A 27,156-nucleotide genomic window follows, 5' to 3' on the forward strand; every position below is an offset into this window, starting at 1 on the left:
TAAGTTCATCAAAATCTTTTGGAAACTAGTTTTTTCTCTTAAATATATCCAATATAGGCTTCAACAATAGAGACCATATCACTCACATTTCTACACTATATCTATCATTGAAGCCTATATTGGCTATGTTTAAAAGAAACACTAGTTGCCATAAGATGTTGATGAACTTAGGCCTTGACCTAGAGGTTTTAGACTAAATAAATATATGTATTGGAAAGGTTAATTAAAAAATAAAAAAGAAAAGAAAAATAAAAAAGAGAAGGGTGTTCAGGATGGGAATTCTCTAAATGATTGGAATGAAGTTAAATTAAAAGTATAGCTTAACAAAAAAATTTTGAAGTACAGAAAACTGCTACAAGGTGCATATACCTCCCAAGTTGATTTTGAATCCCCTGTTTGGACTACCGAAGCATTTCATGCAATAATTATATATATATATATATATATATATAACTTAGCAATCAGTCAATAATTTGGCCCTGCCTAATCTCTCTCCCTGATCTCTCTGTTCATATCAGAAAAATAATGCACGCCCACACGCACATATCACTTCATGATAACCAAATAACTTGAACAAACATCTTTTACACTAATCGACATTTAGTTGCCAAAAAAAAAAAAAAAAAAAGTTTCAACTAAAGAAAAGAACTATCTCAAATTCACCAAACCCTCCAGCACCAGTAAGTAAGGGTGAGGTAATTATAAGTAGTTGATTGAGCTAGGAATGACCACCATTGATCCGGACAGTGAGATTTTTAAAGGCCAATTCATTGTTTTTTCACGCGCGTGTTAACACCGATTTGTCCCTATTCCAATATCATGAAACCGCCAATAGCCTAACCTAAACTCATTTTTCCTTTACTCAACACAACTAATCAAGGCGGCCACGCACGAATGTCATAATCAATCGGTTAAACACGTATGCCACCCGAACCCTCAATTTACTGGCTTACTCTAACTATCTCAAATCCTAGTAATAATAACAACTATTGTTCTTCAAAAATGGCATGACGGTCGAAGCTACACTATCAATTTGCTAATAGATGAATCGTCCATTGAAATACATTGTTATAGTGCTTGATCAAATGCATTCCTAACTGCAACTAATATAAATGACCAATTCAAATTAAATTATTAACTAAGCTTGACTAATTAGTTTCAATTTCTTACTAACTACACCAAATTAGAAAGAACTAATTAAATGGAGTAAAAGATAAACATACTGTCAAATCGTGTAAATTACACACACAAAAATTGATTAATTAAGAATGAAAGAAAGCAAAGAGAGAGAGAGAGAGAGAGAGAGAGATTGAACTCACGGTCGCGGCTGGTTTGTCTGAAATTATTGTAGTCGGTGCCATAAGACGACGTCGTATCGGAATGGGACATCGACATAGTCTTCAAAGCCTCTGATTCTCTATGATTCTTACGTAATTGATCGCTCAGAAACTGAAATCACTGAGAGAGAGAGAGACTGTGAACTGGTTGAGGTTTGGGGTTAGAGAAGGAAGAAAAAAGAGCGTGTGAGAAAGAGAGAATATGGTTATTTTATTTTATTTTTTATTTTGAGGCTTAATCAACTATTTTGGTTTTATTAAAAAAAAATCTATTTTAGATATATATATATATATATATATATATATATTTTTTTTTTTTTTTTTTTTGAAAATGAACACAGCTTCATTTAAACCAACAGAGAAACAGAGTCCTCATACAAAGCTCTTTGAGTTGGTAGAGGGGATTCCTCCAGCCAAATACAATCCTCACTTATTTGTCTAGCATAATGAGCAAGCGAATGGGCCCATTAGGGGACTGTCTAATACATTGGAATTCCACAAGTCGCAGCCTAGTAGCCAAGCAGCGAACATCATCGTAAATGTTTCCCAACCGTGACCAATCCGACTGGGTAGAGACAATGGAACGCAACACATTTGAGTTATCGCCCTCCACAACTAAGTTAGTGAAACCAGCATCAATCGCAAACTCTAGGGCTCGACGGTAGGCCAAAACCTCTGCCTCTTCACTATTCGATACTGCAGGACCTCTTGACGCCAACGCAGCCATCACCTGACCATCACCATTTTGAATAACCACCCCAACACCAGTAGCAGACAAATCGTTGAATACTGCAGCATCAAAATTCATTTTGTATATCAATCCTATAGGTGGTTGCCATTGCTGTGATGGGCCATTAATCACATGGGGCACGGGTAAACCCAGTTGAGACCGAGCCTCCAAGTACTCCTCAAGGAGACTGCTAGCACGCCCAACTAGAGTACCCGGTTCCTGCAAAATACTCCCATGCACCACATGGTTACGACGATGCCAAAGAAGCCAGCAAAGCACCAGAAAAGAATCAAGCACATCCGGTGGTAGCTTATGCAGAAAATCCTCAACTAATTGGAGCACAGAGGCTTGGATAGTCAGCCCTTTCTACAGCAAACAATGAGAGCAACCAGCCCACACATCCTGAGCTGTAGCACACTCCCACAATGCATGGAGAATTGTTTTAGGGGCTTGATTGTAGATAGGGCACAGGTCATTCTCAATAATTCGCTGCTGCCTAAGTTTTTCATGAGTTGGAAGAATATCGTGGCAGGCTCGCCACACAAAAACTTTGATCTTAGTTGGGATGTGAAGTCCCCAAACTTTCGCCCAAATGTCGCTGCCGGCCTTTGGATTTGACCCCTCACCCTCCTGTTTTGACTCTCTCACCAACTCCCTTGCTGCATGATAACTAGACCGCACTGAGTACCGCCCATTTTTGTTATGCAGCCAAACCATCTAGTCTGGAACATATCTTCTGCTCAGAGGAATTCAATAAATAGCCTCAGCATCATATTTGCTAAAAGCCCCGTCAATGAAAGTATGGTCCCATTGGAAATTATTCTAATCAATTAGCTCCGCCACATACCAATCTTCCCTTACTTCATTCGGTGGAGCCAAGATTTTATTTGTTGGGTGGTGAGGCAGCCACTTATCAGATAACACCCGAATGGAAGAGCCCGAACCAACTCGCAAGCAACACCCTTTTCTCAAAATAGATTGCGCAGCAATTAAGCTTTTCCAAACGTATGAGCTTTTTGGACTATCAGCCGCCTCCAAAAAGGTGCACCGGGGAAAGTATTTTGTTTTAAAACAACGATAAAGAAGAGAGTCATGGTTGGTCAACATTCTCCACCCTTGTTTTGCCAGCATGGCTAAATTGAAACTTCGGATGTCTCTGAAGCCCAAACCTGCCTCCTTCTTTGGCTGGACAAGAGACTTCCAACTCTTCCAGTGAATCTTTTTATCATCCCCACTTTGACCCCACAAGAACCTAGCACACATCATGTTTAATTCATTACAAAGTTTCACTGGCAGTTGAAATACTCCCATCATGTATGTAGGGATTGATTGGGCCACAGCTTTTATAGGACTTCCTTCCCCGCTTTGGATAGCAACTTCCCCTTCCACCCTTGAATCTTCTTCCAAACCCTCTCCTTAAGAAAAGAAAAGGCTTGATATTTTGACCGGCCAATCAGAGTGGGTAAGCCCAGATAGGATTCGAATTTTTCCACTTCCTTTACCCTCAATGCATTTTTTATCCAATCCCTTTGCACCCTTGAAGTATTGTTGTTGAAGAAGAAGGAAGATTTTTCCGAGTTTATACATTGACCGGAGGCCACAACATACAAATCTAAAACATCCGAAACTACTTGTACTTCCTCCTGCTTAGCTTGACAAAACACAAGAGAGTCATAAGCAAAAAGCAAATGGGAAATAGATGGGGCAGATCGACAAATGGACACACCATGAAGCCGGCCCACCACCTCCTCCCTAGTCAGCAGAGATGTAAATGCCTCAGCACAAATAAAAAATAAATAGGGGGAGAGCGGTTCTCCTTGACGGAGTCCCCTAGTAGGTCTGAAATTACCATAAGCCTTACCATTGAGGCGGACATAGAAGGAAGAGGTAGTGACACAACCTATGATCCGGTCAATCCACCTATTCGGAAAACCCAACTTGATCATCATTCCCTTTAAAAACGACCATTCAACCCTATCATACGCCTTACTTATGTCCAATTTTAGTGCAATAGCCCTTTTTCCAGCCATGCATAGCATGCAGAGTTTCATAGGCCACAAGTACGTTATCAGTAATCAACCGACCAGGCATAAAGGCGCTCTGAGAGGGAGAGATTAATTGGGGCAAAATCAACTTTAATCTATTAGCCAACACTTTAGAAATTATTTTATAAATAACATTACACAAGCTAATAGGTCTAAAGTCGGACATTTTTTCTGGATACTTCACTTTAGGAATGAGAACAATGTGAGTATAATTTAATTCAGGCACCATAAAACTAGAGTTCAGAAAATCTAACACAGCATTAGTTACATCATTGCCTACAATATGCCAAAATTTCTGATAGAAGAGAGCATTCATATCGTCCGGTCCAAGAGCTTTGGTCGGGCCCATCTGGAATAGCACCATCTTCACCTCATCAGCACTAAACTCTCCAAATAAGATATTTAGCATATTAGAAGACATCCTATTATTGATTGCATTAAGACATTCCTCCACCCGATCACTTCTCCCAGCAGAAAATAAGTTTTCAAAATACTGGACTGCCACCCCAGCTACATCCTCAATCCTGTCAACCTACACCCCCTCAGAATTTTTTATACCCTGTATAAAATTTCTACGACGTCGTTGCAAGGCCTTTGAGTGAAAATTTTTTGTGTTTTTGTCCCCAGACTTCAACCAAGCCAGCCGGGACCGTTGAGCCTAATAAAGCTCTTGCTTGAGCAAAAGATCATCAAGCTGTTTATTGGTTGCCAAAAACTCGGACCTGGCCGCTTCATTTTGATCGCCTTTATGAAGCCTTTCAAGCACTTTTTTCAATCTTTTAATTTCCGCCACCTCCGGCTTTGTCCTCGACGAATCCCATGCATCTAACACGGCTCCATAGTGATTAATTTTAGCACTAACATTGGCCATTGGAAATTCGGCCCCACCCATTTGAACCCATGCTTCTTCAACCACATTCCCATATTCCTCCTCTAATAGCCACCGTTCTTCAAATTTAAATCCTCTAGCTATTCTACCTTGGAATCTATTATCCATTCCTGTCTGTAAAATTAGTGGCATATGATCCGAAGCATGTGAAAAAATATGAGACACACAACTTACCGGAAACATATCCCGCCACTCCTTGTTCGCGACTGCTCTATCAAGCCTTTCTCTAGTGTTTGCTGCACCAGGCCGTTTGTTGTTCCAAGTGAATTTATATCCATAAAATCCCAAATCAATCAATTTGCACTCCTCCAAGGCAGCTCCAAATTCTTCCATTTGTTTAAACGATGGTGGGTGGATGCTAAGTTTTTTCGAAGCATGTAAGAACGCGTTAAAATTGCCAACACAACACCATGGGCCTTCTACAAACGAAGAAATATGCCTTAAGAGGACCCATGACTTGCGTTTTTGATTTGCTTCCGGCCAACCATAAAACCCCGTCAAAAACCATTGAAAGCCATTTTCCTTCACTACTTTTGCTAATACATGATTATCAGTGTAATTTATCACCTCCAGCCGGACCTTTTCTTTCCAAACCAAGGCTAACCCGCCACCAGAATCAGGTTTTTTAACAGTCAATTTATTCGGATAAGCTAACTCTCTACAATGGTGCATAAAACCCTCTTTATCAAGTCTAGTTTCCATTAGGAAGCAGACAATGGGAGCTTGATCCCTCACCATATCGTGAAGGCTTTGAACTGTCCAAGGGTTCCCAAGCCCTTGGCAGTTCCAACTTAATAGCCTCATTGCGCTCGGCAGGGGTGTTCCGACACCCCCGCCGCTTTAGTTGACTGTGGAACATCCTCAGTTTTTAACCTCTTACCTACTTGCTCTTCCAGACTATCACAAACTACCTGCTGCTGTGTTGTGTTCATACGTTTGCCCAAAGTTAATTTTGCATTCTCCTTTAAATTCTCCACAGGCCTATAATCCATACGGGCACGCCTGGTCCACGTCTGTTGCTTATCAACCCCTTGAGACTTGTTTTTTCCACTTTCATTTATAGGCCCATTTGATGCTTTCAGCCCATCCAAACTTGGCCCAGCCATCTCATCCAACGTGCTCTTCTCCATCACATCTTTGGCTGTACCCTGCTTTGCCTGATTCACGAGATACGCCAGCAAAACTTCTGGACCAGTCCCTTGATTCACGTTAGCTTCATTAATGCCCATGTCTCCTCCGTCCTTGATCTCTAACACATCCCTACCACCGCCGTTTGCCATCCCAACCATCTCATTCTAGTGTTGCTACGGTGTTCTCCTTTCAGTATTCCCTTGGTCATCTGCCTCTCGAACTTGTTCTCTCCGGTTTGGAGACTGACCACGACTCCCTGAGGCCTTCATCCATTCCCCATATTGGCAAGCAACATCTCTACTTCCCTTTGTTAGCGCGAAATGCTAAGCACAATGTTTGAGGTCGTGGCCAAGCAAATCGCAGTGGTGACAAAACAGAGCAAGCCTTTCGTACCTGAATGAAACCCATGTCCTCTGTCCACTTGATCCAGCAACAAAAGCTCCTCTCCGAAGCAGTTTTGATATAGGCAGCGCCACCTTTACTCTCATAAAAAGGCCTGAAGTATCCTGTTTCAGCCTCTTCTCCACTTCTTTAACAACTCCCAACTGGCTACCTATTTCCTCTGCTACTTTTGGAGAGACCATATCAAACGGGGCTCCCCAAATTTGCACCCAAAAAGACGTTGAATCAAACTTGACATTTCTTGCGGTCATCTTAGCTTTCCATTGGACTAGTAATAAAACTTGGTTATCAAAAGTCCACGGCCCACTTTTCAAAACCCTTTACAAATCAAATTCGGTCGGAAACTTAAACTGAAAGAGGTTTGCCCTGACGTCCACAATCTGTATTTTATTCTCCAATCCCCACACTCTCTTCATTGTGCTTAGAGCAGCCCTTTTATTAAACGATTTGTAGGTGAGGAACTTACTGATTAAACTTAGAGCACACCTCTCAATCTCTTCTTGCCTTCCCTCATCGGAGATGGGTATAACTTCCTCCTCTTCTGTAGTCAGTTTCATACCTTCCAAATTGTGTATCACATCCTCTGCCATATCCAAGACTAGCTAAGACAAACGCCAATGGAAAGTCAAACCCTTAGTGAGAAACTAAGGTGGAAAGGGACTCGTACACCAACGAGAGAAAGAAACTCCTACCCTAGAGGAGAGAGAGTTTTTTTTTTAGAAAAATTTTAAAACAACCTTTTATAGAAATTTAAAAAGCTGCTAAAAAAAATAATAATCTTTAAAAAAAATATTTCCTTAATCAATGTTCTTAGAGCCGGCATTGTTAACTTTTCGTTTTTATTTTTGTTTCAATTAATTAATTTGCTTTTTTTTTTTCTTTCTTTTTTTAAATAGTGTGGGTTGGGTTAAGGATTTTGTTTGATATATATATATATATATATATATATATATATATTTGAAATTTAATTGTTTTAATAAGTGTGAATGAAGATTTGAACATTGATTTTTCTTATGAAGAAAATCAAGTAATATCACTGAACTACAAAGTTCTTGGCTTAGGATTTGGCATCGATGAATAGATTTGTCATGTTTGTGTGTGAGTTTTGTTTTGAGGAAAATAATTAATTTTGAAATGCATTTACTAACAAACTTGTATTTATCTATTTTAAGGATAGGGTTAGAATGTTGGGTTTAAATTTTTTTAGGAGTTCAAGGTTATATAGGGATTTTGCCTTAGGTAAAGTAACCATGAACTAAATAAAGTTCTTGTGTTTATGCATATTAGAACTATGGAATTTTGATCTCTCTCTCTCTCTAGCCCATCAACATTTGATATCTTTTGCTTACTCATTTGAGAGAATTTATGACTTTTGGCATGTATGTGTGCATGCAGTCATTAACGTTTTAAATGAGATTCATGTTCATGTCAAAATTTTCTATACAATTCTTCGGTTTGAAGGAATTTTGACAGAGTACTCTACATCAGCAAAGAAGGGTCTTTAAAAAAAAAAAATGGTCTCCTCCAACAACAGATTAATATGCATCAACAGAGAAGGGTCGCATTAACAATATCAAAGATATTTCTGCTAAACTGCTTAAACTATCAGCATTAAGAACATGAGCTTGTATTGATATGTTAATAGATGAGCAATCAACAACTAAATAAGATGCTCTCATGGGTGACAAAATTCAAAGCTAAAACATTTGAAGTACCATTTTGTTTGTCACAAAAACAATATTGTGAACAACTACATATTACTTGATTGTTAGACCTCTTGTATGGAATCGGTGATTTAGCATATAAGAAGTCTGTTGCACAAAGAATAACAACATTAGTCCTTCGTAATTTATTGAATGGCCTTAGCTTAGCTATATGCTGCTTCTATTCTGTAGTGTTTGGAAATCATCATACACCTCATCGTCCTATGTAATGTTTGTCCAGAAGCATTTATTGGACCTTAATATTATTTGAATTTCATTTGAAAGTGAAATCTTTTTCCTTTCCCATTTGCTAATTAGATTTTACTTTTTTTTTCCACCTTTTCTTCTTATGGGAAATTTAGTGGTTTCATAGGATGTGTGTGTAATGTCAAAAGCTTTTGGGCATTCTAATGAGTTTGAGCTTGAACACTATTTTTAGGCTTGGTTCGTGCTTAAGACGAACTTGAACATCTTATTTTTATTATCGAGCTAAGCTCAAACATGCACTATTTGATAAAACTCAGCTCGTTTACAGCCTTATAATTACTCGAGGTAATTTGTAGGGTAGCATGAGTTTGCCACACTATGTAGTTAGTTAGCAAGAATTGGAAAGAATTGAGGAGAATAACATCTCGAGCCTTTAAGGCTCGAGTTCGATGAAGAAATCGAGCCTCAAAAACTCGAGTTTTGATTACTGACATGGAGATGTTTTTGCCACATGGAACTCGAGTAACGAAGATGACAATGAAGATGAAGAACCAAAAATGAAGGAAGAAGCACTAGATCCAAAGACCTCTCCAGAGAACGCAGATCCAAAGAATCAGAATAGGGGAAGAAGAAGAAGAAGTACTAGATTTGAAAACCTCTCTAGAGAATGTAGATCCGAAGAAGAAGAATCACGGGCTGGAGGAGAGAAGAACATGGGAAGAAGAAGAAGCAGCATAGGCGCTGGGAAAGTAAATGGTGGAACTTGAGTCTTAAAAACTTGAGTTCCACGTGGATTTTTTTTCCACATTTGCTGCCACCACTTGCAACTCGAGTCTTAAAAACTTATGTTCTATCTTGGAAATCGAGTTTTAAACACTCGAGATGCTAGTTTGTTGAATGATTTTGCGGACTAGACAACTAAATAAAATATTATAAAAAATAAGCTAAATGCAAAAAAAATTCATAATTACTCCAATATTGACTTCGACTAAGCACATTCTTCAATCAAGCCTCCCTGCTTGGTGACTTAAACCTCATCTCCCTGCCAATCTTTGTCTACCAAATCGGAAGGCACTTTCTTTTTCTTTCGCATATTTATAGGTTATTTAGTTGCTTTGTTGTGTTTTAGGTTGTTGGCTACTTTTAATTAGGTTGCTCGGTTTGAAACTGATAGGGTTGCTTTTAATGCTCTTCAATTTTCAATTTGCAATTTGCAATTTGCAATCTTACAAATTTATTGGGACTGGTATGAAAAATGTAGCTACATTTATTAATTTTTTCCTGCGTACATTCTTTGGCATAGAGGTTTTTCTTCAAATTTTGATTTGGACATTACAGTTGCTTAGCCATGTTGGTGGAGCATGTAAGGATCTATGAAGCACGGGTGCGTTTCGGGACTCGGGTGCGGGTGCGGGTGCGGGTGCGGGACTCGGCAATTTTTGAAAAAGGTGGGTGCGGGTGCGGCAGGACTCGGCGATTAAAAAATTATTAAAAATATTTTTATAATATATGTTTAATATATTGCTAAGCATACTTTTACTTTTTCACATTATATGAACAAATATTTTACTAATAATTTATAAACAAATATTTTACTAATATTTATAAACAAATATTTATAAACAAATATAAATATTTATAAACAAATATTTATAAACAAATATTTATAAACTAATATTTAACCAAATATTTATAAACAAATATTGAACCAAATATTTATAAACAAATATTTAACCAAATATTTATAAACAAATATTTATAAACAAATATTTTACTAATATTTATAAACGGTGCGTTTGCACCTTTTTTTTTTTTTTTTTTTTTGAATTTCGGCCTGACTCGGCCGATACAGGCCGATACGGACCGAGTTGGCCCGATTTCGGCCGCGTCGGCCCGAGTCGGGATCCGCCACGTGGCGCGACGCGGCACGACTCGGGACGGACGCGCGGTCTGCGGCGTCCCTCCCGCGTCGCCGCGTCCCGCCGCGTCAGACGCGGGTACGCCGGCCTGGGAGCCGCGTCCGTGCATCCCAGGTAAGGATGATCATCTTTATGTGTTTCCCTATTTGTTTTAATTTCGTGATGATAGTGTAATTTTTATTCCCTATATCTGCTGAACATTTTCTTTGTTGCCATGCACTGCATATTGTGAACTTTTACTCATGTGAAAGATGCACTATATATATTCCTCAAAATGCAAGGTGGCGGTGGTACATGAATGGAGAGCGATGGTGGTCCCTATACGGAAACGGTAGCACTCTTGGCTTTTTGAATCTCACATGAAAATTAGCTTGGTTGCGTATACGTTAACCAATAGGAAGAGAAATGTCCCCCCAAATTATATTCCGCTTAGAAAAATAATTGAATTCTCATTTGATTGAAACTTGCAATGAATTCCTTGTATTACTTTTTCTTCCTTGAAATTCATAATATTGGACTTGAAATAAATAAGTTATATAGTTGGTTAACTTATGATAAGGATAAAAAATAAGCCTGGTCCATGCGGAATATAACGCTGACGGTTTTATAGTAAAATCCTCCAGACATAAGTAGACGATGTTGTTATAATTGACGGCTACCGGTCAGCTGGCTCTAGTAAAAGTGCTGGATGTACTTAAAGGCTGACGACACTATTAGACCAACGCCCAAAAAGCTGAAGGAAGTAAATAAAGCTGACGGTCCGGGCGTAAGTTTACTTGCTACCCACGTTGCATATAAGGAATTGTCTTGCTTCCCACGCTTGATGATATTCAAGGGATCCCTATAAGGAAAAGATCCCGTAAAATACGCCCAAGAAGACTCCTATAAGGAAAAGACTTCTACTCCAAGGAAAAGGGGGCAACCCTTGTTACTATAAAAACCCAAGCCCCTCACAAACCAAGGTACGCATAATTTACCTTCTCTAGCACTCTAGAGTAGTGAGAATAGTTCTGACTTGACCTTCGGAGGGTATTTGGCCGGTACCACACCGGTACTCTCTGTTAGGTAGTTTCTTTTCGCTGTGCAGGTGCTATTTGGGGCGCGCGAGGACTGTGTGGCTCACTGGTGGTATTTTCAGCATCATCAGTTGGCGCCGTCTGTGGGAACGTGTAGTGTAAAGTCATATTACCGCTTCCCGGACAAAAGTCGCATGGTGCTCACCCGCTCAATGGCAACCATTAACGACATTCAAGAAGAAGAAACCCACGACCGCCCTCGAGAAGCAAGTCAAGACTCTCGCCACGGCCGTGGAACGTCTCACCCGACAAAACCGTGACCTGGAAGAGCAACTACGCCAAAAGAACGCTGCACCAGACAACCAAGGAGTTGATCAAGAAGGAACCAGCGTTGACAGAAGAAACCAGGAGGGACCCCAGGCCAGCAACACCCCGAGCAAACCGGAGCGACAGAACATGAGCCTTCCTTCCCTCACAGAGGCAGCTCCGCCACCTATTATTGCAGAGATGCAGGCCATGAAGGAACAAATGGAGGTTATGATGAACGCTCTTAAGGGGCGAGTGTCCAACGATCTTGACGACCTTGTCAACCGGACTGACTCGCCGTTCACTGCCATCGTCAACTCCTACCCCCTACCGAGTAAGTTCCGCATGCCACAGATAGACAGTTATGACGGGGTCAGGGACCCTCTAGACTACTTGGAGACCTTCAAGACCCTAATGCATCTTCAAGGAGTAGCAGACGCGATCATGTGTAGGGCCTTCCCTACAACGCTGAAGGGCGCAGCAAGAATTTGGTTCAGCCGATTGACACCGAACTCCATCAGCACCTTCAAAGAACTCAGTGCTCAATTCACCACACACTTCATCGGAGGCCATCAGTATAAAAAGTCTACGGCTTGCTTGATGAATATGAAGCAGCGAGAGGATGAAACTTTAAGAGCCTACATATCCCACTTCAACAAGGAGGCATTCTCGATCGACGAAGCCGACGATAAGATACTCGTTGCGGCATTCACAAATGGCTTGAAGAAGGGTAAGTTTTTGTTCTCCCTATACAAAAACGACCCAAAGACCATGTCAGAAGTACTTTATCGTGCCACCAAGTATATGAATGCTGAAGACGCGCTGTTAGCCCGAGAAAAGAGGCCTAGGAAAAGAGAGAGGCAGGAAGACACTCGGTAGGACCAAGGCCGAAAGAAGGCAAGAACAGGAGACCAAAGGGACGAGAGGCGCCCTAAGCCCCTGGGAGGAAGATTCACGAGCTTCATTCCATTGATGGCTCCGATAGATCAAGTCCTTATGCAAATCAAGGACGAGGAGGCCCTGACGTTCCCAGGAAAGCTGAAGAGTGATCCCAACAAACGTCCCAGGGATAAGTATTGCCGTTTCCACCGCGACCATGGTCACGATACGGCTGATTGCTATGACCTCAAGCAGCAGATTAAGGCCCTTATCAGACAAGGAAAACTGTAGAAATTCGTTAGCAAGGAGAAAACGGATCCACCCGCACAAGACTAACACCCCCGATGAGATAATGAGCGACCGAGGCCCCTGATAGGGGACATAAGGATGATCGTAGGAGGAACGGCGGTCACCGGGTCATCCAAGAAGGCCTGCAAGACCTACCTTCGGATGGTACAAAATGTTCAGCTGAAGGGAGTCGTGCCGAAGATAGCACGAAGAGAAGGCCCCATAATTGGGTTCTCTGAGGAGGACGCACGACGCCTTCACTATCCATATGACGATGTGCTTGTCGTCAGCTTACGGGTAGAAGACTATAATATGCACCGGGTGTTGGTTGACAACGGCAGTTCAGTAGATATTTTATACTACTCGGCGTTCCAGCAGATGAGGATCGACAGGGGGCGATTGATTCCGACAAATGCCCCGTTTGTAGGCTTTGGAGGGAGCCGAGTATTCCCCCTAGGCGCGGTCACATTGTCCATCATAGTAGGCGATTACCCTCAGTAGATAACCAAGGACGTGACGTTCTTGTTGGTCGATTGCTCGTCTGCCTACAACGCTATCCTCGGACGACCCACGCTCAACTCATGGAAGGCGGTAACCTCAACCTACCACCTGATGATCAAATTCCCTACTGACTACGGAGTAGGGGAGCTGCGCGGAAGTCAGATGGCCGCGCGCGAATACTACATAGCCATGATGGAAATGGAGGACCAGATTCAGGCTTTAAGTATAGAAGAGCCCTAAACGGTAACGGAGCCAGTAGAGAAGTTGGAAGAGATATCCATTGACAGTTCCGATCCTGGCTGAACGAACAAGATTGGAACAGTCGCTAACCCCGCGATCCGTCAGGAACTCATAACCTTCCTCAGAGGCAATCAAGACGTATTCGCCTGGAGTCATGAAGACATGCCAGGAATAGACCCATCAGTTATGGTGCACAGGTTGAATGTATCGCCCGCCTTCCCACCTATCCGTAAAAAGAAAAGAGTGTTCACCCCCGAACGAGATGAGGCCATAGCAGAAGAAGTCCGAAAGCTACAGGAAGCAAGCTTCATTAGGGAAGTATACTATCCCAATTGGCTAGCAAACGTAGTAATGGTCAAAAAAGCTAGCGGGAAATGGCGGATGTGTGTGGACTTCACCGACCTTAATAAAGCCTGCCCCAAAGATAGTTACCCCCTCCCAAGGGTCGATGTCCTAGTAGACTCAACGGCCCGACACCAGTTGTTGAGCTTCATGGACGCCTTTTCAGGGTACAACCAAATCCGAATGCACGAAGCTGATCAGGAAAAGACGTCATTCGTAACCAGCCAGGGTCTCTTCTGTTACAAAGTGATGCCCTTTGGCCTGAAGAACGCAGGCGCAACATACCAAAGACTTATGAACAAAATGTTCGCACAACAGATTGGGAGGAATGTCCAGGTCTACATTGACGATATGCTAGTAAAAAGTCGGAGGGAGGAAGATCATCTAGAAGATCTCAAAGAAACATTCAACACCCTTCGCTCCTACAACATGAAGCTCAATCCAGGAAAATGTGCCTTTGGAGTGACGGCGGGAAAATTCCTAGGATTTATGGTGTCCCAAAGGGGAATCGAGGCAAACCCAGACAAGATCCGAGCTATTATGGAGATGGCACCACCAAGAAATGTGAAGGAAGTGCAAAGCCTCAACGGAAAAATAGCGGCGCTAAACAGGTTCGTATCAAGGGCGATGGACATGGACAAGTGTTTGCCCTTCTTCCGAACACTAAAGAGATCATTCAAGTGGACCTTCGAATGCCAGCGAGCGTTTGAAGAATTGAAGGCTTATCTCTCCTCCCTATCGCTATTGAGTCCGTCACAGCCAGGAGAAGAGCTTTTTCTCTATCTACCCGTCTCCCTTGCAGCCGTTAATGCTGCCTTAATCAGAGAAGAAGAGAAAGTAGAAAAGCCCGTATACTATGCAAGCCGAGTGCTTCGCGATCCTGAAGAAAGATACCCGCCCATGGAAAAACTTGCCTTCGCATTAGTTACGGCGGCTCGCAAGCTCAAACTGTACTTTCAAGCTCATACGGTGAACATCCTGACTGACAAGCCCTTATGACGGGCAATGAGCAATCCCGAGGCTGAGGGTTGATTGGTGTTATGGGCTATAGAATTGAGCGAGTTTGATATTCAGTACCGCTCGCGGACCGCCATCAAGGGACAGGTCGTCGCAGACTTCATAGTTGAATTCACTTATGACGAAGACAAGGGGGCAGAAGAGTCCCCTCATTGGAGCATATATACGGATAGGTCGTCCAACAGACAAGCCGGAGGGGCCGGCATTGTGCTACTATCGCCCGAAGGAGACACCATTGAATGTATGGTCCGTCTCGACTTCCCCACTACCAACAATGAATCAAAGTATGAAGCGCTGATAGCAGGGCTCGACCTCGCCAAAGTAGTAGAAGCCGCGAGGGTAGTCATCTACTGCGACTCTCAGGTCATCACTAACCAAATAAATGGAGACTACGAATGCAAGGGTGAAAGGATGAAGAAGTACCTTGATGAAGTAAGGGTGAGAGTGGATGACCTAGAAGCCAAAGTCGTCCAAATTCCCAGAGGAGAAAACGAGCGAGCCTACCGCCTCGCAAAGGTCGCTTCAGCAGAACAAATGGTCATTCCTGGTAATGTACTCTCTTTCGTTCAGCTTTCTCCGCTAATAGATCCTAGCAACGTGCAGGAAATATGCTCCGACAATAGCTGGACCACGCCGATAGTTTCATATTTGAAAGACGGGGTCTTACTAAACGAAAAGGAGGCCGCAAGGAAACTTAAGGTCCAGGCGGCGAGGTTCGTCCTAATAAAAGACGTCCTATACAAAAGAGGCCTCTCTCGACCATATTTGAGATGCTTGGGTACGGAAGAGGCAGACTACGTCATGAGGGAGGTACATGAAGGAATCTGCGGAAACCATTCAGGGTCTAGATCATTGGTACACAAGCTTATATGAGCGGGGTACTATTGGCCCACCATGCAGAAGCATGCCGAAGCCTACGTTAGGGCCTGCGACAAATGCCAAAGGTTCAGTAATATTATTAGACAACCAACCGAAGAGCTGACCCCGATGACGGCCCCATGGCTGTTCGCACAATGGGGGTTAGATATTATGGGACCATTCCCTACAGTAATACGACAGCTGAAGTTCCTGGTGGTGGGCATTGACTATTTCACAAAATGGGTGGAAGTTGAAGCCCTGGCCACAATTACAGAGAAGAACGTAAAGAACCACTACTCCTCCCTTGCCCACCTTCAAGCAAATGGCCAGATCGAAGTCACGAACCGATCCTTACTCAAGATTATTAAGACTCGGCTCGAGGGGGCAAAGGGTATATGGCCCGAAGAATTGCCAAGCATACTATGGGCATACAAGACGACGGTAAGGACACCCATAGGAGAGACACCATTCGTACTGACGTACGGTGGCGAAGCGGTCATCCTGGCCGAAGTTGAGCTCACAAGCTTCAGGGTGCACAACCATGATGAGAACAAAAACGACGAGGCTATTTGACTACAGCTCGACTTAGTGGACGAGATCAGAGCAGCAGCAGAACAAAGGCTCGCTAGGTACCAGGACCGCATGGCCAAATACTACAACTCTCGGGTTCAACACAGAGACTTCCAAGTTGAAGACCTTGTTCTTAGAAAGGTCATGGGCGCCGCTAGGGACCTTACCCAAGGGAAACTCGGCCCCAATTGGGAAGGACCTTACCGAGTAACGTCGTGGCAGAGGAAAGGCACTTACCACCTGGAGACATTGGAAGGACAGAAACTGCCACACCCATGGAACACCGAGCACCTACGAAAGTACTACCAATAGGAGCGGCAGCATGAAGACTAACTCTTTTTATTTACATTCTAGCAAATTTTAGTCTTACTCCTCAGATTTATCATTTACTTTAGTTTTTTGCAACAATACCTCTTTTTTGTTTTAAGCCCAAAAGGCAGGATTTGGTTTTAGAATTACTTTTATTTTACAAATACATGACAATAAGAGGAGTTTATTCAAAATTGCTGAAGTATCTATTTTAGAAATCTACGGTTTAAAGTCCACAGAAGTGGGCAACTAAGTTCATAAAAGTGAACAACCAAAACGACTAAGTCCATAACACACGGACTAAAAAGCCAACGGTCCCATAGATGAAGCTATCATCATGTGGACGAGGTCCTAAAACCGACGGACCTACAAAGATGACAAGGTCATCATGACTAGGAATAAAAACTGACGGTCCCATAGATGAAGCTATCATCATGTGGACAAAGTCCTAAAACCAACGGACCTACAAAGATGACAAGGTCATCATGACTAAGGCTAAAAAGATGACGGTTCCATAGATGAAGCTATCATCATGTGGATGAGATTCTAAAACCAACAGACCTACAAAGATGACAAAGTCATTAAAGCCAAAGCTAAAAAGATGACGGTCTCACCAAAGAGATGAGACTGTACTCATATGAACAAGATTCTCAAACCAGTGAGCCTGCAGAGATGACAAGCTCATCAAGAAAAAAGACTAAGGTAAAAAAGATGATGGTCTCATCAAATGGATGGGGCTATAAAAATTAGTTAATGAATGGATGAAACAAAAACTGACGGATTCGCCAATTCTCAAGAACAAATTATAGTCCCCAAAGATGGCGGACAGATGCAAATCTAGATAGCAATATGTTCAAAGTGACGGATACCAAGTATCATAAGCAAAGATAAGAAATAGTGCATACATGTTCAAAGCGACGGCTACCAAGTGTCATAAAAAAAAGGGGGGGTTACAAGTGAAAGCCCAATAAACACAAGGGCACTTAAAGACATTGTTTAGAAATTAAAATAAAAGGCCAAAACTAAGTGGCAGGAACGTCCTTAGAGGCCCCGTCAGCTTTGTCCTTGGCAGTTTGTTCTTCATTTGAAAGCTCAGCAGGTGTGTTGGCGGCAGGCTGGGCTAAAACGACCTCGTCATCATTAAGTAGAAGGTCCAAATTGATGGGTTCGTCAGCTTTGTCAGCAACGGTGTCGCCAGCAGGAGTCATCGGCACGGGGTCATCCATGGTAATTCCAGATAGATCCAACTCCGGATAAACTAACGCCACTTGCTTCAGACAATCATCGAAATTAGTGCCATAAAATTCAGCACAGGAATCAATGAATGACTGAGTTGTCTTGAATTTTTGGACCGCATCAGTCCCAGCCATCTCTACCTGCACAAGTAAAGCCATCAGTTCCTCCTCAAGCTTCTCCTGCTAACGCCCTGCCTCTCCTAACTTCTCCCTCAGGTCCTTTAGATCAACATTTAAAAGACAGATGACCTCCTTATATTGCGCTTGCTGATCCATCAAGCTGGAGTTATGCCTTCTAACCCGAGTGACGTCGCCCTCTTTAGCCACGCACCGATCTTGAAGTGCTTTGACGCGAACCAAGGCCTAAAAGGGATATAGTTGTCAGCCATTAACCGAGATAAGATCAGGTTATTCAAGGAAGAAAGCATACCCGTGCTATGTCAAAGAAAGCTGACGCTCCCAGGTCCTCCGTCCTTAGCTGAGCACACGGATCCAGATCCATATGTTTTATAAGAGATTCTACCTCTTCAACAGCATAATCCTTGTGAGTCAGCAAGCAATGGGGCCCCTCGATGACGGGGCCGGAAGAGGTCATCACTCCTTTCCCCACACCGTGACTAGACTTGGAGGAGGACCTCTTGGAGGGCACGTCCCTAGGAGTGACGACTACCTTCTTAGAGGGAGGATCATCCTTTTTGTCAGCCTTCCTCTTGGCTGAACCCTTGGAAGCAGTATGAGGGGTTGACAAGGACACCCCCTCCTTTCCTTTGGCCTTCTCTTCTTCCTTCTTACGAGTCGCGGCGGCCCTCACCCTTTACTTAGTAGCTTCCATCTCTGTGCAAAATAAACTGACAGGTATCAGTAAAGCAAACAGAGTAAATAAGCTGACGGATTAAATGAAGCGTCCACTTACGTTTCTGGGAAAATTCTTCCAACTTACGAGCCTCAGCCGTCGGCTCTGGACCCCCACAGTACAGATGAAGAGTGTCTACGGTAACCAAGTCCCTACACTTTTGTTGCTCAAGCGGGATGCCAAGTACCCGACAGATGAATTCCCTTTGCTCGTCAGATATTTCCGGACGAGTGCTAGCTGAAACAAAAGGGAATAGACAGTGTTAAAAATTTCCAGACGAGTGAGAATAGACGGTGCTCCTAAAAAAAAAAAAGGAGAGAGAAGGGGTGACCTGAATCCCTAATATAAGCCCAAGTGTTGTCAAAATAACCACCGGACAGCGTATTCCACTCGTCCTGACGGCACACCCAGTCCGTCCCCTTAACAAAGAAAAATCTACTTTTCCAATTCCTATTTGAGTTTGGCATATCAGACACTAATCTTAAGCTCTTCTCACGAGGAGCAAAATGGTATGTCCCCTTGGAAGATACTTTATGCTGGGGTCTGTAGCAATAAAAGAACTCGTCTAACGAAAGGTGACGGTTCCCTCCACTCAATTGACCCCAAAGGATCTCAGCACCAATAAAGATCCTCCAGGCATTCGAAGCAATCTAGCTGACGGAAAACCCCAAGAAATCCGCCAGCTGACGGTGTAAAGCCGTCAATGGTAATCTGAGGTCTACTGCAAACATAGCATCGTACATCCCAACATCTGCAGTCCTCCCTGTATAACACTTCTCGTTTTTCCTAGGGAGATGGATAGGAATATGATCTGAGATTTGGAAACGGGTACGCAACTCATTAAAAACTCTGTTGCTCATCTTTGGAAATAATTTATTGACGGCCCACTCCTTCGGAAGGATGAAGGGATGGTTGCCTCTAGAACTCCCTGAAGTTCCCTCACAGGACTCCTCGTCACCTTAATCTCCATTCCCATCACTATCAATCTCCTCGTCTCCCCCCTCGACTTCAACCTCACTTAACACTTTCTCCCTAACTCCCTCAACATGGTCTTCTACATCATTACTAGGGGATTGAGCTGACTTTTCCCTTCTTGACGACTCAGAAAAGCCGTCGGACTCTTGACCTGAGCCAAAAACTTCGTTGTAGCCCGCTCCATCGCGCACTGACGACTGGTCACTTGATGTGTCACTTGACATCTGACTACCTATAAGTGACGGATCCACTCTAAGTGCCTAGACTGATGTCCTTAATAAGAAATTGTTCAGGCAAAATAAAAGTGCAAATAAAAAGGGAAGAAGAACTTACAGGTAAATAGGTCTTAAAGGAATAAAAATGGTGTTGGAAATGACGGTGATGACAACAGCTGACGGATCAGTCAGAAGTAAGGGCGACGGGTTGTCTCTTGAAAAGTCAGCAAGGTTGAAATAGAGAAATGAGGAGAAAGATTTGATATATATATAGGAGGAAAAATGCATGGAAGGCGAGGCGACGCCCTTGCCCAGAAACGAGGCCAATAAAAGTGCGCCACGTATCCTTGCATTAAATGACTCGCGGCTCGAGGAATCATTCATAAATGGTTTTCTTGCCTCTATGAGCCAGAAGATAGTCAAATCATAAACTCTACATGTTGACGGTGTAAAGCGTCGAGCATTTAGAGTAGGGGGCAGCTGATAAGGATAAAAAATAAGCCTGGTCATGCGGAACATAAAGCTGACGGTTTTATAGTAAAATCCTCTAGACATAAGCAGACGATGTTGTTATGACTGATGGTTACCGGTCAGCTGGCTCTAGTAAAAGTGTTGGATGTACTTAAAGGCTGACGACACTATTAGACTAACGCCCAAAAAGCTGAAGGAAGTAAATAAAGTTGACGGTCCGGACGTAAGTTTACTTGCTATCCACGTTGCATATAAGGAATTGTCTTGCTTCCCACGCTTGATGATATTCAAGGGATCCCTATAAGGAAAAGATCCCGTAAAATACGCTCAAGAAGACTCCTATGAGGAAAAGACTTCTACTCCAAGGAAAAGGGGGCAACCCTTGTTACTATAAAAACCCAAGCCCCTCACAAACCAAGGTACGTATAATTTACCCTCTCTAGCACTCTAGAGTAGTGAGAATAGTTCTGACTTGACCTTCGGAGGGTATTTGGCCGGTACCACACCGGTACTCTTTGTTAGGTAGTTTCTTTTCGCTGTGCAGGTGCTATTTGGGGCGTGCGAGGACCGTGTGGCTCACTGGTGGTATTTTCGGCATCATCAACTTATTTATTTCAAGGGACTCACAATTGATGACTAATGACATATTGTTGGCATGTCCAATAATGATTTAATTGCAAATTTCTACCTTAAGGGTGATTGCTAGAGTCGACAACGGACATAGATTTCAAAGTTAATATAATTCAAAATAGACGGAATGGACTGAACTGGACTAAATGAACCAAAGTAGATCAAAGTGAACCGAAACAAACCAAAAAGGACTGATGTACACTGAATGGCTTGAAGTATACTGAATTGAACTGAAATGGACTGAATTGGACCAAATAGACAAAATGATCTTAATCCTCATCATATTGCTACAAGTAGAACCACAGTCAAATGAATATATATCCAGCATACAATCTCACTCACACACAAAATTGGGAGATTACATGCCGTTTGGTGGTACCAAGGATAGTTTAAAGATCCAGGCGGAGTTCTTCAGAATCCCACACACCAGAATTTTCTTTTCTTCGCATAAATCCATGTTCTATATGTTGATTCCAACCTTCACAACCACTAGATTTAAAAAACACACAAAATTAACAACAAACAAGCTCAAACTCTCTTATAAAAAACAAAAACAAAAGCAACAACAAGAAGAAGCACAAACTGGAATGAAAAACATTCTCCAAAGTTTCCTAGACTTCCATATTAATATAACCCTTTTTTTCACTGGTACAACACATGCTCACTAAATCTTGAATCCATGGCCACACCCTTGAGGTCTTGACTTCACCTTTTACAAAGAGAGGTGTTAATTGAGTTAAACTTTATTGGCATGTTCTACAAAAATGCTGTGTAAGACCAGAGGCAACTAGAAAAGCAATTAATTTTGGTTCACATTTGATACATCATACAACACATTTATGGTGCATCCAGTACTGTGTAAAGGTTGATCAAACAAATAGTGCTAGAGAGCTACTACAGTTATCATGATAGCACCACCAAAAGATAGTGGCGGATGAATTTTGTGAACTTCAAAATGAAGTCCAACCGCCTCCTGGATGTCAAGTCAACATAGCATTAGACAGCCCAGCATATCCATCATGTGTGTGTGTATATAACTTAATGTCCATCATATCATGATTCATTGCAAGAAACATAAATAAATCAAAATCATCCATTATTTACTAGAAACAATCGATGATTTAATTTTTCAATTTTATTCTTTCTTTGATAGGCAATCTAATTCTTCAAATCTATTAGTACATTATCTGATAAATGCTTGGCAAGAGAAGATAAGTTAACTTTACCATTAAGATACAAAACTACAAGCAGTCATCCGCAAGATTGTGAAGAAACAGCATCAACATTAGAACCCAGATCTGACCAAGCAATGCTATCTTCCTTTTGCATGTAATCGCCATCTACCCCATTAACAATACCTTCAAAATCCCCATTCTCAGTCTCCTCAGCAACCTCATCCTCAAAACTACATACATTATTCTTCAACTCCGGGTTATATGTCCACTCCAATCTCTTCAAAATGTCACGGTCCTTCCATTTTCCAACGACCGATTCTGCCTCCTTCTTAGCCTTCCCCATCAAAATTTCACTCCATGAAAACCCTGCATCCGCAACCCTCTTCAAAGCCCCATCATTCACATCCCCCACAACAACTGTCTTCAAACATCGCAACATTGCCTCCTTCAAAACATCCACAAAATCCTAATCATCTGACACAAGTAGGGATGGCCATGGGTAGGGTATGGGTAGGGTATACCCATACCCAACCCAATTAATTTATCCTTGGATATCCAATTACCTTATCCAATTAGTATTCATATCCAATTGTTACCCAGTTTGTTTACTCATGGATATCTATACCCTATCCGAACCCAATTTTTATAAAATCACCAAATATGTTCAAAAACCTCAAAAAAAAAAACCAAAATATCCTCAAAATCTCTAGAATGAGCAAAATACCCATGAAACCTCTAAAATGACCAAAATACCCTTGATATCTCTAAAATCATCAATTATGCTCAAAAACCACTAAAATGCCCAAAATATCTCAAAATCTCTAAAATGAGCAAAAATCCATGAAATCTCTAAGATGAGCAAAGTACCCATGAAATCTCTAAAATGACCAATATACCCCCAAAATCACCAAATATGCTCAAAAACCACTTAAAATTACTAAAATACCCCCTAAACCTAAAAAATAACAAAAATACCCCCGAAACTTAAAAAATGACCAAATACCCATGAAACCTAAAAATGTCCAAAATACCCCTGAAACCCAAAAATTATCAAAATAACCCCTAAACCTAAAAAAATGATAGAAATACCCCCGAAACCTAAAATTTGACTGAAATACCCCGAAACCTAAAAATGACCAAAATACCCTCGAAACCTAAAAACTTACTAAAACTCCCTTGAAATTTGAAAATGACCAAAATACCCTTGAAACCTAAAAATTGACCGAAATACCCCATAAACTTGAAAAATGACCAAAATACCCTCGAAATCTATAAAATGACAAAAATGCCCCTAAAACCTATAAAATGTGCGAAATACCCTTAAACCTATAAAATGACCAAAATAAGCCCAAAACCTGTAAAATGACCAAATACGCCCAAAACCTCTAAAATGACCAAAAATAACCCCAAACCTCTAAAATTACAAAAAATACCCCAAAACCTATAAATCGACCAAAATAACCCTAAACCTCTAAAACAACCAAACCCCTAGAAAATATCTAAAATGACCAAAACACCCTTGAAACCTTTAAAGTGACTAAAGTACCTCTAAACCTAGAAGATGATCGAAATACATTTGTAGCCTTTTAAATTACGAAAATAGAGGTTTGGAGTAATTTGGATGTTTCGAGGGTATTTTTGTCAGGATTAAAGGTTCTAAGAATATTTCAGTCATTTTGTAGGTTTTGAGGGAATTTTGGTAATTTTTTGGTTTCGGGGTTATTTTGGTCATTTTTTAGATTCTAAAGGTATTTCAATCATTTTTTAGATTACGGGGGCATTTTTGTCATTTTTAAGGTTTTTGGGGTATTTCAGTAATTTTAATATTTTGGGGCTATTTTGGTAATTTTATAGATTTCGGAGGTATTTTGGTAATTTCAAGGTTTCAAGGGTAATTTTTTTTTTTTTTTTTTTTTTTTTATGTTTTAGGGGTATTTTGGTCATTTTCTAGGTTTTGGGATCTTTTGGTCATTTTTTAAGTTTCGAGATTATTTCAATCATTTTTTAGGGTTGGGTGTATTTTTATCATCTTATAGGTTTTAGGGGCATTTTCGTCATTTTATAGGTTTCGGGGGGTATTTCAGTTATTTATAGTTTTCGGGGGTATTCTTGTCATTTTATATGTTTAGGAGGTATTTTGGTAATTTTAAGATTTCGGGGGTATTTTAGCATTTTTTAGGTAAAAGGGTCAAGGATTCGTAACATTCTGAGTTGAGTTGTGCAGAAAAGTTTGAAGGATTTAAGTAACACAACCATAGGTAGAGTGTTCTCCTCAATGCAATCATAATCTAAAAAATTGGAATAGAAAATATAGCCAAGAAAACTCAAGTGGACCAGTGAAAAGGAAAAATGAATTGACTTTTACAAGAGTAGTTTATAGCCTCAAACTCCAACACACAAGCTGATTCACACCGTTGCTGAACTATAAGATCTGCAACCATAAATTATATTAGTAATCCTTTAAAAAAAAAAAAAACCCCATCAAAAGATTCAAAACTGATTAGTGTATTACCAATTATAATATATTTCAAGCCATGCTAGCTTTCTAATGTGTAACATTAACATTCAGTCTACCACACATGTAAGTCCTTTAATTACCTATGGTTTGCATTGAGTTTTAATTTGTCAATATGTGGTTTAAAAAATAAACGGTACCCACTTTGGGATCATATCCTTTATTACCCTTTAATATAAATCAAAAGCAAAGACAATTAAATCTCAGTGTAATCAAGTATATATAACTCTTTAAAATATCAACCCAAATGTCTTTCCTATGCAACTAAATATCACATAAACAAACCAATTATATGTTTAAAAACAAATGAATGGTAGCAAAGATTATAAATAAATAATTGTTCTTCTTAAAGAAAATCAATTATATCTTTAAGTTACTTCTTTTAAAGTTGGGTTTGTAACTAAGAAAAAAAAAAGTTCAAGCAAACGTTTCCTTCATTCCAATCACTTAGAAAATTCCCATCTTGAACATCCCTCTCTCTCTCTCTTCTTAAAAAAAAAAAAAACCTTTCCAATACATGTATTTATTTAATCTAAAACGTTTGCTTCTGGGTCAAGGACTAAGTTCATCAATATCTTTTGGAAACTAGTTTTTTCTCTTAAATATAGCCAATATAGGCTTCAACAATAGAGACCATATCACTCACATTTCTACGCTATATGGCTAGCCCTTTAAGAAAAGAAAAAGGGCTATCATTGAAGCCTATATTGGCTATATTTAAAAGAAACACTAGTTGCCAAAAGATGTTGACGAACTTAGGCCTTGACCTAGAAGTTTTAGACTAAATAAATATATGTATTGGAAAGGTTAATTAAAAAATAAAAAAGAAAAAAAAAAGAAAAGAGAAGGCTGTTCAGGATGGGAATTCTCTAAATGATGGAATGAAGTTAAATTAAAAGTATAGCTTAACGAAAAAATTTTGAAGTACAGAAAACTGCTACAAGCTGCGTATACATTCCAAGTTGATTTTGAATCCCCTATTTGGACTACCGAAGCAAATTTTTTTTTTTTTTTTTGGATAGGTAATAAAACTTTTATTGAAAAAAATTGAACATCATGTTCACGATGGTGAACACTTTGAACAATGAAACAAATACAAGAAGATCAAGAGCTACAGGAAATAGAAATTAAAAAATCAGATACAACAGTATAGTTTGTCCACCCCCAAACACGAGCCTAAAGAAATAGAGTACGAAAAATTAAACATTTTAGACATTCCAAAGTTCTCTCCTTATTTTCAAAAATGCGGGCATTATATTCCTGCCAGACTAATGACATTAAACAAACCGGGACCATATTTCAAATATTTGAACGATGCTTTCCAAACCAGTGTCTCCAAATAAAGAAAAAAGAGTTCACTGACCTTGGCATTATCCATTGAATCCCAAACATTGCAAAAACTTCACAGCAAAAGGCATGAGAGAACTTACAGTGAAGAAGAAGGTGGTCCACTGATTCCCCATCGCAGCAACATAAACAACATCTATTAACTAAAAACTGACCTTTCTTAATAATGTTGTCAATGGTAAGTATCCCATCATTACTAAGTGATCAGTCAATAATTTGGCCCTGCCTAATCTCTCTCCCTGATCTCTCGGTTCATATCAAACAATAATGCACGCCCACACACACTTATCACTTCATGATAACCAAATAACATGAGCAAACATCTTTTACACTAATCGACATTTAGTTGCCAAAAAAAAAAAAAAAAAAAATGTTTCCACTAAAGAAAAGAACTATCTCAAATTCACCAAACCCTCCAGCACCAGTATGTAAGGGCAAGGTAATTATAAGTAGTTGATTGAGCTAGGAACGACCATTGGTCCGGACAGTGAGATTTTTAAAGGCAAATTCATTGTTTTTTCACACGTGTTTTAACACTGATTTGTCCCATTTCCAATATCATGAAACCGCCAATAGCTTAACCTATACTCATTTTTCCTTTACTCAACACAACTAATCAAGGCAAACAGCACGAATGTCATAATTGTGAAACCTAACACACTCAGAAAAAGGAGCAGACAGGTGGTATCTCACGCGTAAATGCATGATTTGTGAAGATTGATCAAAGTTTCCACACGCAAAAGGTAAATTTTCCACACCACACAAAATATATTTATGGGGTGACAAAGAGCTACTTAGAAGGACAAGCTATTACCAATGGCAAAAATTATCTCCACCGGAACAAGCTTCCCTTCATTCACTGCAATTGCAATCTGAAATTGCAAAAATACACAGAACAAAATTACTACCATGTCATGCCCAATCAATTTCAATCACACTAAATTTCTCATCTTGACGCACCCGAAACTCACGTGAATCACATAAATTCAAAACTCAAATACAAACAAAGGCTCAAGCACACGTTTTGAAGTTTGAATCTTCAATGTATTTT

General features: G+C 40.7%; 1 long non-coding RNA gene and 1 pseudogene across 1 annotated transcript; both read right to left on the reverse strand.

Moving 5' to 3' along the window:
- Nucleotides 1-27,156, reverse strand: part of LOC126697174 (uncharacterized) — a 69,464-nt pseudogene that overhangs the window by 2,677 nt on the left and 39,631 nt on the right.
- Nucleotides 551-26,966, reverse strand: LOC126697175 (uncharacterized). The gene is made up of 2 exons (XR_007646159.1): nt 26,688-26,966; nt 551-841 (listed from the first exon to the last, which is right to left on the reverse strand). It is a non-coding gene; the product is annotated as an uncharacterized LOC126697175 (long non-coding RNA).

The sequence above is a fragment of the Quercus robur genome, chromosome 8 (genome assembly GCF_932294415.1).
Source record: "Quercus robur chromosome 8, dhQueRobu3.1, whole genome shotgun sequence".
Classification (NCBI taxonomy): Eukaryota; Viridiplantae; Streptophyta; class Magnoliopsida; order Fagales; family Fagaceae; genus Quercus; species Quercus robur.